The sequence below is a fragment of the Pteropus alecto genome, unplaced genomic scaffold (genome assembly GCF_000325575.1).
Source record: "Pteropus alecto unplaced genomic scaffold, ASM32557v1 scaffold185, whole genome shotgun sequence".
NCBI classification, from domain to species: domain Eukaryota; kingdom Metazoa; phylum Chordata; class Mammalia; order Chiroptera; family Pteropodidae; genus Pteropus; species Pteropus alecto.
In genome coordinates, this window is record NW_006438088.1 from 5,430,934 (window position 1) to 5,441,926 (window position 10,993).

Below are 10,993 nucleotides of genomic sequence, written 5' to 3' on the forward strand. Positions count from 1 at the left end.
ATATATACACACACATATATATATGTATTTGCCATATAGGTAATAATATATATTTGTGTATGCATATATATTTAATTATATGTATTTATTTAATGATAAGCTTTTGCCAAATATTATTTTTTGGATAAAAATCTATTAAGCTAATTTACTTTATTGTTCATTTTCCTCTAAAGAGCAGTCAAGCCAATTGAAATTCTCTTTTTCTATTTTTTATCTTACTAAAATTATTTTCAATAGGATCAATTCATTTTATTATGGCTTTAATATGATCACTTTTGAAATCCACATTATTTTATGTGACTGTTGCATAAGGGTATCCTTATCCATAGTCATGGCTTTAATTATTAGTCATACGCTGATTTACTCTCCAGTAACAAGTCTAGTAGTAATTAGATTTTCCAGGCTAGTTCTCCCTCAGAAGTTCCACAATCTTATTTCCAACTATCTACTGAACATGGACACTTGGCTATCTCATGGACACTTGAAACCAAGCAATGTTGATCTGTACATATTATTATATTTGTCCCCAAACCAGATATTTCTAGAGATTTTCACATCGCAAATCACTTCACTCAAGGACACCAAGAATGGTAAAAGTGTCAAAATCTACTGAAAGGGCAAGCAAGGTGGAGGTCTGAAAATGTTCACTGGAGTCAATGACATGTTAGTAACAGATTTTGGTGGAGCAGGAAATCAAATTGAGGAATGGAATGGAGAGTGAAGAGGTAAAAACAATGAATTCAACAAGTTTGCTTGAATAAAAAGTAGGAAAGTAGCTGAAGGGAAAGGTAAGGCAGAGGAAAAGATGTTATTGAAATTGACATTAAGATATTGAAATGACGATGTAAAGAAGTCTGTACAGATAAGGAGGATGAAGTTACAGATGAGAATAGAATAATAGGTGGGAATTAGGGGTCTCCGAAGCAGGAAGCATTGAGAAAGAAGCTCTTTGGTGTGGTGGCCCTTAATTTCAAATAAACATAAAGAAATAAATTCATGTCAGTTTTCTTCATTGCACACTGAAATGCAACTTGGTATTTTTCTTGGCCTCTATGCTCAAATTCTTAACCACGTCTTTCTTCAGTTTTGGAGATACTGCATCCTGACTGGAGCCTCCTCTTCCCCTTGCATTTATCATTCTCTGTCTTAAATTCTGCCTCTTTTTCTCCTTATGAATCTATAAACATGTCACATTTCTACGCTTTTTAATGAAAAGATAAATGCTGGTGTCAGCTGGTTGTGGATTCAATACTGACTCCATTACTCATTTTTGTTTCACTTTGGACCATAACCTAACCTCTCTGAGCTCTGCTTTCTTACCATAAAAATGGATATAATTTTTTGAAAATTAAATGAGAAAAGATTGTAGGTTTTTAAGTATGTTCATTTCTCTTTTTTCCTTTACAAAGCGTTATCTCAATTGACAATTACCTGTATAATTTACAAAAGCATTTCTAAGGTTCTCATTTAGTCTCATCTTATTTTGTTCTAATTTTGCTTTCTTCCTCACAGTATTGGTTATTCCTAAAAGTCCCAAGCATTATAGGCCATCTGTCACCATTCTTTAAATCAAACTTTTGGGGACAGGAGGGAAGAAAAGCTTGAGGGAAAGGGTGTGGAGAGTTTGGGGAGAGTCATTTTTCTAAACTTCAATGTATCCTCTTATAAGAGAGCAAAGAATCAGAAAATAACATGGGTTAGACAGAAACAGAAATACTCAATCCTGGATTCAATACCAGAGGGTATTATTGACCATTATGTGATTCCATTTTTTATTTTACAAAATAAACACTGTGAGTCTTTAACCAGGATTGCAGGGACTGGTAAATTAAAAAAAAAACAAAAACTCAACTCTTGAAATAATAACTGTGAACCCAAGATACATTTATTTCTGTGCAAATATGTTGATTACTGAGACAAAGATTAAAACTTGGGAGTAAAGACCTGTGAGCATAAACAAATATCTCAGAGAGAACTGTTTGTTATTCATGTGGTCTAGATCGACTCTTGTTTTTAATGAGAGTACTGTGTACTCTCATGGGAATTTTATACATGACAGAGATATGAGATGTTAAATGTTCTATATAAATTCTGTCTTTAAAATTGATTTGACTCCCAACAAAATTGACCAATCCTTCTGATTCTAAAATCTCTGGTTCATTTATGCATCTACCTGATCATTATGTCAATACATACCTCAGTCCAGTATCCTTCTTTTTGGTCATTAAACCATGTTTCCATGTAATTTTAAAAGGTGGTCTTCAACAGCAGGATATGTAATATTTCAACTGCTAGCCTATGGGATGGGTACGAGGGTGTTCATTATAGAGATCTCTACTGAAATTGAAGCAAAGTACAAAGACTAGGCTATTCTGCTTATTTTGTTGGAGGCTCTTGAAACGCCTGGAGTGCCCATACTTTAAAGGCGGGTAACTGCTCTGACTCAAGATAAATAGAATAGAAGATGACAGGGAGAAATTAGATCCTGAGAAATCAGAAAAGAAATGTAGGAAAAAGAGCTGCGGTACACAGCACTACAGAGTTTTTCAAGGTCTTTTTATTTAAAATAGAATAACATGCAAATGCATCTTTTTTTTTTTTATGTAGGTGTTGGGAAGCATTTCCTTTTCGGGGCGCGGGTAGTTTGGCTTCTGTTCGCTCCCTCTAGAGCTGTGAACACTCTCTAACTTGGAGACCAGTTTCCTTTCACTACATCTCATTTCCAAACTTCATGAAAAACGAAGTGTCAGACACCAAAGTGATTTCAGTTTGGCTAACAGTTTAAGAAACTAAACTAGTGGTTGCCTCATAGAAGTCTCTGTCCTGAACAGAGCAACTGCATACTACAGGACTACTCATTTCAGAATAGAAGTTTCAAATGATGGCTTTAAAAATAATTGGAAAGTCCTGAATTTGACCAAACTCAAAGTCTGTTACCCTTCATATTGTCCAGCACATGTCACCTTGTGAGATTATGTCTCTTTCCCATTTTAGTTCTGATTTGTACTTGCAAACATGTTCTCTCTTCTTCCTTGATTTTCTCCACACCCATTTACTCAAAGAGATATTTTGCATTAAAATGATGGAAAAGCGATCTTGGCAAGATGAAGAAGCTGCAAAAGGCATGAGAAAATTTGAAATGCTACTGAAAAGGGGAATCTTTTTAAAAATGTGGTTTTAGGAAAAGAGGGCAGACGTGTAGTTCATGTGTCAACTTGGGGTTTTCGGGTCTCTTAAGATCTTAAGATTGAAGATTTCTGTGAAATTCTGGGAGGGAATTTGTGCCATCTCAATGAGGATGACCTCTGGTTTGAACTTTTGTCTCTACTGAATTATTATTTTCAATTTTGTATCTTACAGTTTTCATTTATCTCTACCATGATGTCTCCTGGAGAGGCATGCAGCCACTGCTCCTAATTTCTACAACAAATCTGTTCACAAAGGGCCTTCTTAAGCACAGAAAACTTTGCCAAAAGTTAGAGATTTGCATTTTAGTGGCACATACACAACAAAGGATTAAGTCTTATTTTTTACCACTGACAATATCTGTCTTTTAGAATGTTTATTTCTTTTTAAATTAAAAAATAAATTGAATACTGTTGACATACAATATTATATTAGTTTCAGATGTACATCATATTAGACATTTATATAACTTATGACACGATCTCCCCATAAGTCTAGTACCTATCTGACACTATACATAGTTATGACAATAATATTGATTACATTCTCTATGCTGTACTTTATATCTCCATGACTGTTTTTATATCTGGAAATTCGTACATCTTAATCCCATCTCCTTTTTCACCCATTCCCCCATGGCAACCATCAAAATGTTCTCTGTATCTATGATTTTGTTTCTGTATTGTTTGTTTATATATTTATTTTTTAAATTCCATATATAGGTGAAATCATATGGTATTTGTCTTTCTCTGTCTGACTTACTTCACTTAGCATAATACCCTCAAGTTCCATTTATGTTGTTGCATACGACAAGATTTTATTCTTTTTTTATAGCTGAGCAACATTCCATTGTATATATGTGTCACATCTTCTTTATCCATTCATCTATTGGTGGACACTTGGGTTGTGTCCATATCTTGGCTATTGTAAACAATGCTGCAGTGAACATAAAAGCACATATATCTTTTTTAATTAATGTTTTCTATTTCTTCAGATAAATACGCAGAAAAGGAATTGTTGGGTCATATGATAGTTTTATTTTTAGTTTTTTGAGGAAACTTCATACTGTCTTCCATAATGGTTGCACTAATGTACAATCTCACCAATAGTGCACAAGGGTGTCTTTTTCTCCACATCTCTGCCAACACTTATTTCTTGATTTATTGATAATATCCATTCTGACAAGTGTAAGGTGATATCTCATTGTGGTTTTAATTTGTATTTTTCTGATGATTAATGACATGGAGCATCTTTTCATACATTTACTGGCTATCTCTCCTCTTTGGATAAATGTCTATTCAGGTCTTCTTATCCATTTTTTAATCGAATTGTTTGGGAGTTTTTTCAGTGTTAAGTTCTATGAGTTCATGGTTTCCTCACTGGGCAAAAACTCTTTAGTTTAATGTAGTGCCATTTGTTTATTTTTTCTTTTGTTCCCTTGGCAAGGAGATATAATAAAAAATATATATATACATATATATATTAGTAAAAGTGATATCAAGGAGTTTACTGACTGTTTTCTTCTAGGAGTTTTATGGTTTGGGGTCTTAGAATTAAGTCTTTAATCCATATTTAATTTATTCTTTTACATGGTATAAGAAAGTGATTTAGTTTCATTCTTTTGCGTGTGTCTGTCCAGTTTTCCCAACACCATTTATTGAAGAGGCTGTCTTTACCCCACTGTATATCCTTGCCTCCTTTGTCATAAATTGACCATATAGGTGTGGATTTATTTATGGGTTCTCTATTCTGTTCCATTGATCTATGCATCTGCTTTTATGCCAGTGCCATGTTGTTTTGATTATTATAACCTTGTAGTATAGGTTGATAGCAGGTAGCATGATATCTCCAACTTCGTTCTTCTTTTTCAAGATTACTTTGGCTGTGGGAGTCCTTTGTGGTTCTACAAAAATTTTAAGATAATTTATTCTATTTCTGTGAAAATGCCATTGGTATTTTGTTAAGGATTGAATTGAACTTATCGATTGTTTTGGGTCATATGGACATTTTATCAATGTTAATTCTTTCTATCCATTAGCATGGTATATGCTTCCATTTATTTGTATCTTCTTCAAATTTTTTCTTTAATATTTTATAATTTTCCAAGCATAGTTCTTTTATGTTTTTTGTTAAAGTTATTCCTTGGCATTTTATTTTATTTTATTATTTTATTTTTATGCAATTGTAAATAAGATTGTTTTCTTAATGCCTCTTTCTGATAGTTCATTATTGGTATATAAAAATGCAACTGATTTCTGAATATTAATTTTGTATCCTACTACTTTTTTGAATTTGTTTATCATTTCTAATAGTTTTTTGGTGGAGTCTTTAGGGTTCTCTCTATATAGTATAATGTCATTTGCAAATAATGACAGTTTTATTTCTTCTTTTCCAATTTGGGTACCTTTTCTTTCTTTTTTTTGTTTGATTTCTGTAGCTAAGTACAATGTGTATTTCAATTTCATTTCATTTTTATATATGTGGGCTTACGTCTACTAGTTTTTTATATGTTTCTAAGTGTGTCATCTTTTCTTTTATTCTGTCTCTTTTCTTGACTATTTTGGAATAAACGTTCATTGTATTTTGTGGGATTCTAGTTTAATATTATCTATGGTTTTTTAGTGTATTTTTTACACTACCGATTTATTTATATAGGTTTCTATAAGGATCATAGTATGCATTCCTAACTTATCGTATATACCTAGAATTAATATTATATTATTTCACATGAAGTATAAGAACCTTGTAATAGTGTAGTTTATTTTACACTCATTTTTTTCATCAGTTTTTCATATACATTATATCTACATACATTATGTTCCCTACATTATGAAATTATAACTTTTTCTGTAAATAGCCATATACCTTTTTTTAAAGATATTACAGTCTTTTATACTTATCCATATATTTACCATTTTTAGCTATTTAATTCCTTCATGTAGAGACCATTTTAAATCTGATGTCATTTCCCTTCAGTAAAAATCTTCTTTTGTGCATTTCTTATAAGTAAGCTCTCTGCTGGCAAGGAATTTTCTGATTTTTATATTATATGCAATAGTCTTTATTCCTCATTCATTTTTGAAAAATATTTTCTCTGAGGGTAGCGTTCTGGGTTAACAGATATTTTTTTCTTTAGGTACCTTGAAGATGCCATTTAATTGTCTCCTGGCCTCCATTATGGCTCTTGAAATGTAAACCATGATTCATGTGTTGGTTCCTGTTATGCAACATGCCATTTTTTTTCTGACTTTATCTTTTGTTTTTAGCAGTTTGCCTATGATGTGCTGAGGGCGTGTGTATGTGTGTGTGTGTGTGTGTGTGTGTGTGTGTGTGTGTGTGTGTATGCATGCATGTGTTTATGTGTTTGTGTTTAATTAATCTTGCTTGGAGTTCGCTAAGCGTCTTTGATCGCTAAGTCAATGTTCATAAACATTTCTTTAAAAATTTCCCCATTCTCGGCCTTTCCACTCTTTAGGAATCTATGTACACATATATTAGAGTTTTTATATTGTCACATAGTCAAGAGGTTCCATACATCTTTTTGCTGTCAATTCTTTACTCTCATTTCTTGAGATTGTATAAACTTCATTGTTTTCTTTTCTTTTCTTTCTTTTTTAATTTTATAGTGACATTGGTTAATGAAATCTAATAAGTTTCAGCTGTATACTTTAACAGTAAGGCATACATATGTTTACATTGTGTGTTCACCTCCCATAGTTAGATTTTTTCTGTTACTATATATTTGACTCCCTTTTCCCCATCTACCTCCCACCTCTCCCCACCCTCTATCTTCTGGTAACCACCAGTCTATAGTCCATGTCCATGAGTCTCTGTTTGTTTGTCCTGTTCATTTGTTGCTTTTAAGTTTATATCCCACATATAAGTGATATCATGTGATTTTCAACTGTTTCTGTCTGGCTTACTTCGCTTAGCATGATTATCTCGAGGTCCATCCATGTTGTCGCAAATGGCAGTATTTCATCTCTTCTTATGGCTGAGTAATATTCCATTGTATATATGTACCACAGTTTCTTTAACCTTACTCTTTTTCCTACTATCACTATTTTGATATCAAACCTATCCAGTGAATTTTTTATTTCAGATATTATATTATCCCGTTTTAGAACTTGTATTGTATTTATTATATTTTCAATTTAATTAATGATAATTCCTATAAGTTCATTTATATGGCCCTATTCGTCTTGAATATATTTGTAATTCCTTATGTCTGAATATGTTTATAATCACTTCTGTAAGGTTCTTGCCTGCTTTTGAAAAATATAAACTATTTCAGAGTTTGTTTTATTGACTCTCTCCTAGGAGTCATATTTTCATTTCTGTATATGCCTAGTAATTTTTATTACATAATTTTTGCATTACTTTGCTAGCACTACCATAACAAAATACCACAGACTGATTGGTTTAAACAACATAAACTTATTTTGCGGTGTCCTCACATGGTCTTCCCTCTGTGTGTCTGTGTCCCAAACTCCTCTTCTTACAAGGATACCAGTCATACTGGATTAGGGCCCACCCTAAAAACCCATTTTAAATTAATTGGCTCTTTAAAGACCCCATCTTTTAATCTTTGAATATATTCACATTCTGGGTTACATATAAATTTAATGAGAGACACAATTGAGCCCATAACAATAGATATCATGAAAAATACATTTTAGAACTCTTGACTGCGTTATTTTCTTCTGAAAAATGTTGATATTTTTGCTTTAAAAAACAGTAACCTTGGCTGGAAACAAACCCAATCTCCCTCTCCTGAAGTGAGCAGCCACTGAAATCTTCTCTCAGTATAGTCGTTTTGTCTTCCAGTTGTTACTCTTCGCTGAACTCCTTGAAGTCTCCATTATACATGCATAAATAAGGGTTCAGCCACAGAATCGAAGGGTGCTTTTATGCTCAGACTTTGGGGTCCCCTCTTCTATAGTTCTCTTATTTCTGGAAGTATATTTTACAGCTGCTCCGACATCCCCAAATCCTGCACTTTGACCCTTCAAACCAGAAAAACGAAGACTTTATGCTCTAGTTCCTCATATCCCTGGCCTTTGTAGACTGCAGAGTCCTTCAGGTGAAAAGTCATGTAAACACGAACCTCCCCAGTACAACTCCCTTCTTTCATGGTTCAACTTTCCTCCAGTTTCTGTCTGATTTTGTTTGTTCTACAGTACCCTGATTTGTTTATTTTTTAAAATGTCTTACCCAAACATATAATTTTGGGGGGAAGGTTGGTCTGACACATGTTATTAGTCTATTACTGAAATTTTAAAATAAGTTTTAAATTTCTTGAGTTCTTTGCATAGATTTTGGATACAGAGACAAGACACAAGAGAGGAATATCTGATTTTAAATTGCGTAATATTAATCCACATGTCATGTTAGAAATACTGCATTCAAGTGATGTTCTTGGTGTCTTCAAAAGAACAGAAAAATAGCAACTATGACAAGAAAACAATGAGTAATAAAGAGAAAATGAGTTAAGAAAAAGGATGAGATCAAAGCAAACATGCAAAATTAGGAATGCAAAGAAACTCCCCATGAATGGCAAAGCCAACGTGCATGCATTTGAAGCAGTAAAGATAAAATTGTGAATACAAGAAAAGAAATCAGTAATCACTATGGTCTGACTGTGTCCCTCAAAGTTCATAGATTGCATCCCAACCCCCATAAGTCATAGTATTAGGAGCCGGATGGTTAGTCATGACAGCAGAGCCGTCATGAGTGTGGTTAGTGCCTTTATAAAAGAGGCTGCAGAGAGGTCCCTTGACCTTTCTGCCATGTGAGGATACAACAAAGAATCTATAGTCTGGACAAAGGCCTTCACCCAATCATGCTGGCATCTTAATCTTGAACTTCTAGCCTCTGGAACTGTAAGCAATAAATTTCTGCTGTTTATAAGCCACCTAGTCTGTGACAGTTTGTTATAGAAAGCTGAATAGACTGAGATAATATAATGTAGAGGATCAATTTGAAACATTTTCAGATGATCAATTACACTTAAAATAGTGAGAGGAGATTATAATCACAGGGGTCCATATTTTTTTAAAAAATTTTTTTCTAACAGAAGAAAGGTAGATAATGGAATAGAAACACTAATCAAAATACAAGAGAAAGAAACTGAATAGAAGAACTTGGATTCACAAACCAAAAATTGCTTTCCACTTACTACATGTGTGACAATATTGCAGGCTCTCTGCTTACAGTAATGAACCACACCGAGAGGGTTCCCGCAATGACAGATCTTCTGTTCTCATGGCAGTGGACATACAATAATCAATAACTAAGTTATTAACATATGTAATTTTAGATATCTATAATTGTCAAGAAGAAACATATATTTTGAAAGGTTATTCCTCAGAGTATTACTTCTTGATTTTTACATGCAATGATGCACTGGAAAGGAAAATATTTTGATCTATTGGGGTAAAATTGAGGAAATATAGGCATAATTATATACATATTTGGTGAAAAAAATTACCTTTTTCTTTATATTATATGATGTTGATAAGTAAAATAGAACACCAAGATTGTAAAATAGAATAAATGCTGATATGATATACTACTTTAAACTTAAAATATTCCCAAAATGTTTTTAATGAGCCTTGGACTCACTTCCATGAACAATAGTTTTTATTCTCTGGTTAGACGTACCCACAATTCTTAGCCACAGCTTATTAATGATAATTTCTTCAAATAGTTTATCATTATCATTGACTCAACTTTGTTTACACAAATAGCTAAAAACAAACTTAAATTTTTAAAATAGCCACTCCTTAAAAAATTATATTTAAAGAAACTAACCGTTTTTCCTTTTATTTCCCTGACAAATGCATTCTTAAAATAAATTGTGATAAAGCAAATGGCTTTATATATAATTAAAGTTTTTGTATCAATATTTGAAAATAATAATGAAGCCCTAATGTGCGGTTTGTGCATGGATTGCTGGAATAGTTATTCTGCTGCTGGCTTGAAAGGTACTTCAACCACAAAGGAATGGGAGTATTCAAAATATCAAATAACAGAGACTTAGGGCTACTGTCTGGGTATGTTCCTGTTCATCTTCCTTAGCATTCGGCCAAAGTCTCAGTTGCATAACTTCTTCCTTGGGCACCACGACACGGACTCCTTACCAGCCACATGGCTTTTTTCTGAGACAGGCAGCAGCAGATCACTCTTCAGGTGGCTGCTTAATCAGATGCTTAAATGGATGAGTATTTCCTTGACCACTCTCAGTGTATTGTGGTACAGTAAGGAGATGTCCTTATGCTTTTGTTGGTGACAGAGACTGTGGGCCATGCTGCCAGACTGCACTCTGCTCAAGCTATTCCCTGAGCGGCCCCAGAAAAAGCTGCCTTGGGTTGAAGGTGGCCAGCCTGAAGTTTCCAGCAACCCCAAGTTCCATGAATTCCTGAAGCATTAGGAGATCCTAGGACATAACAATTGGGAAATTGTTTTAGGATACAGAAGTCAGTGGCTGGTTATTATTTACTCAATATGCCATTAGCCAAATTTGTGTTTGTGTTTTAATTATTCTTTGAATGTCTAAATTTTGTTTTCTGCATTTTGATGCTGTGGACAAAATAAGGAGGGGGGGTGGTGTATGTGCAAGTTCAATGGCCGAAGGTAACCTCACAAGGTAATCTGATCATAAATTCCTAACAAGAGGGGGGTGGTGTATGTGCAAGTTCAATGGCTGAAGGTAACCTCACAAGGTGATCTGATCATAAATTCCTAACTGGGCAGGTTGGGCAGCCAGATCCCAAGCATATAACTTCTTTAGTAAAAGGAAGGTTTT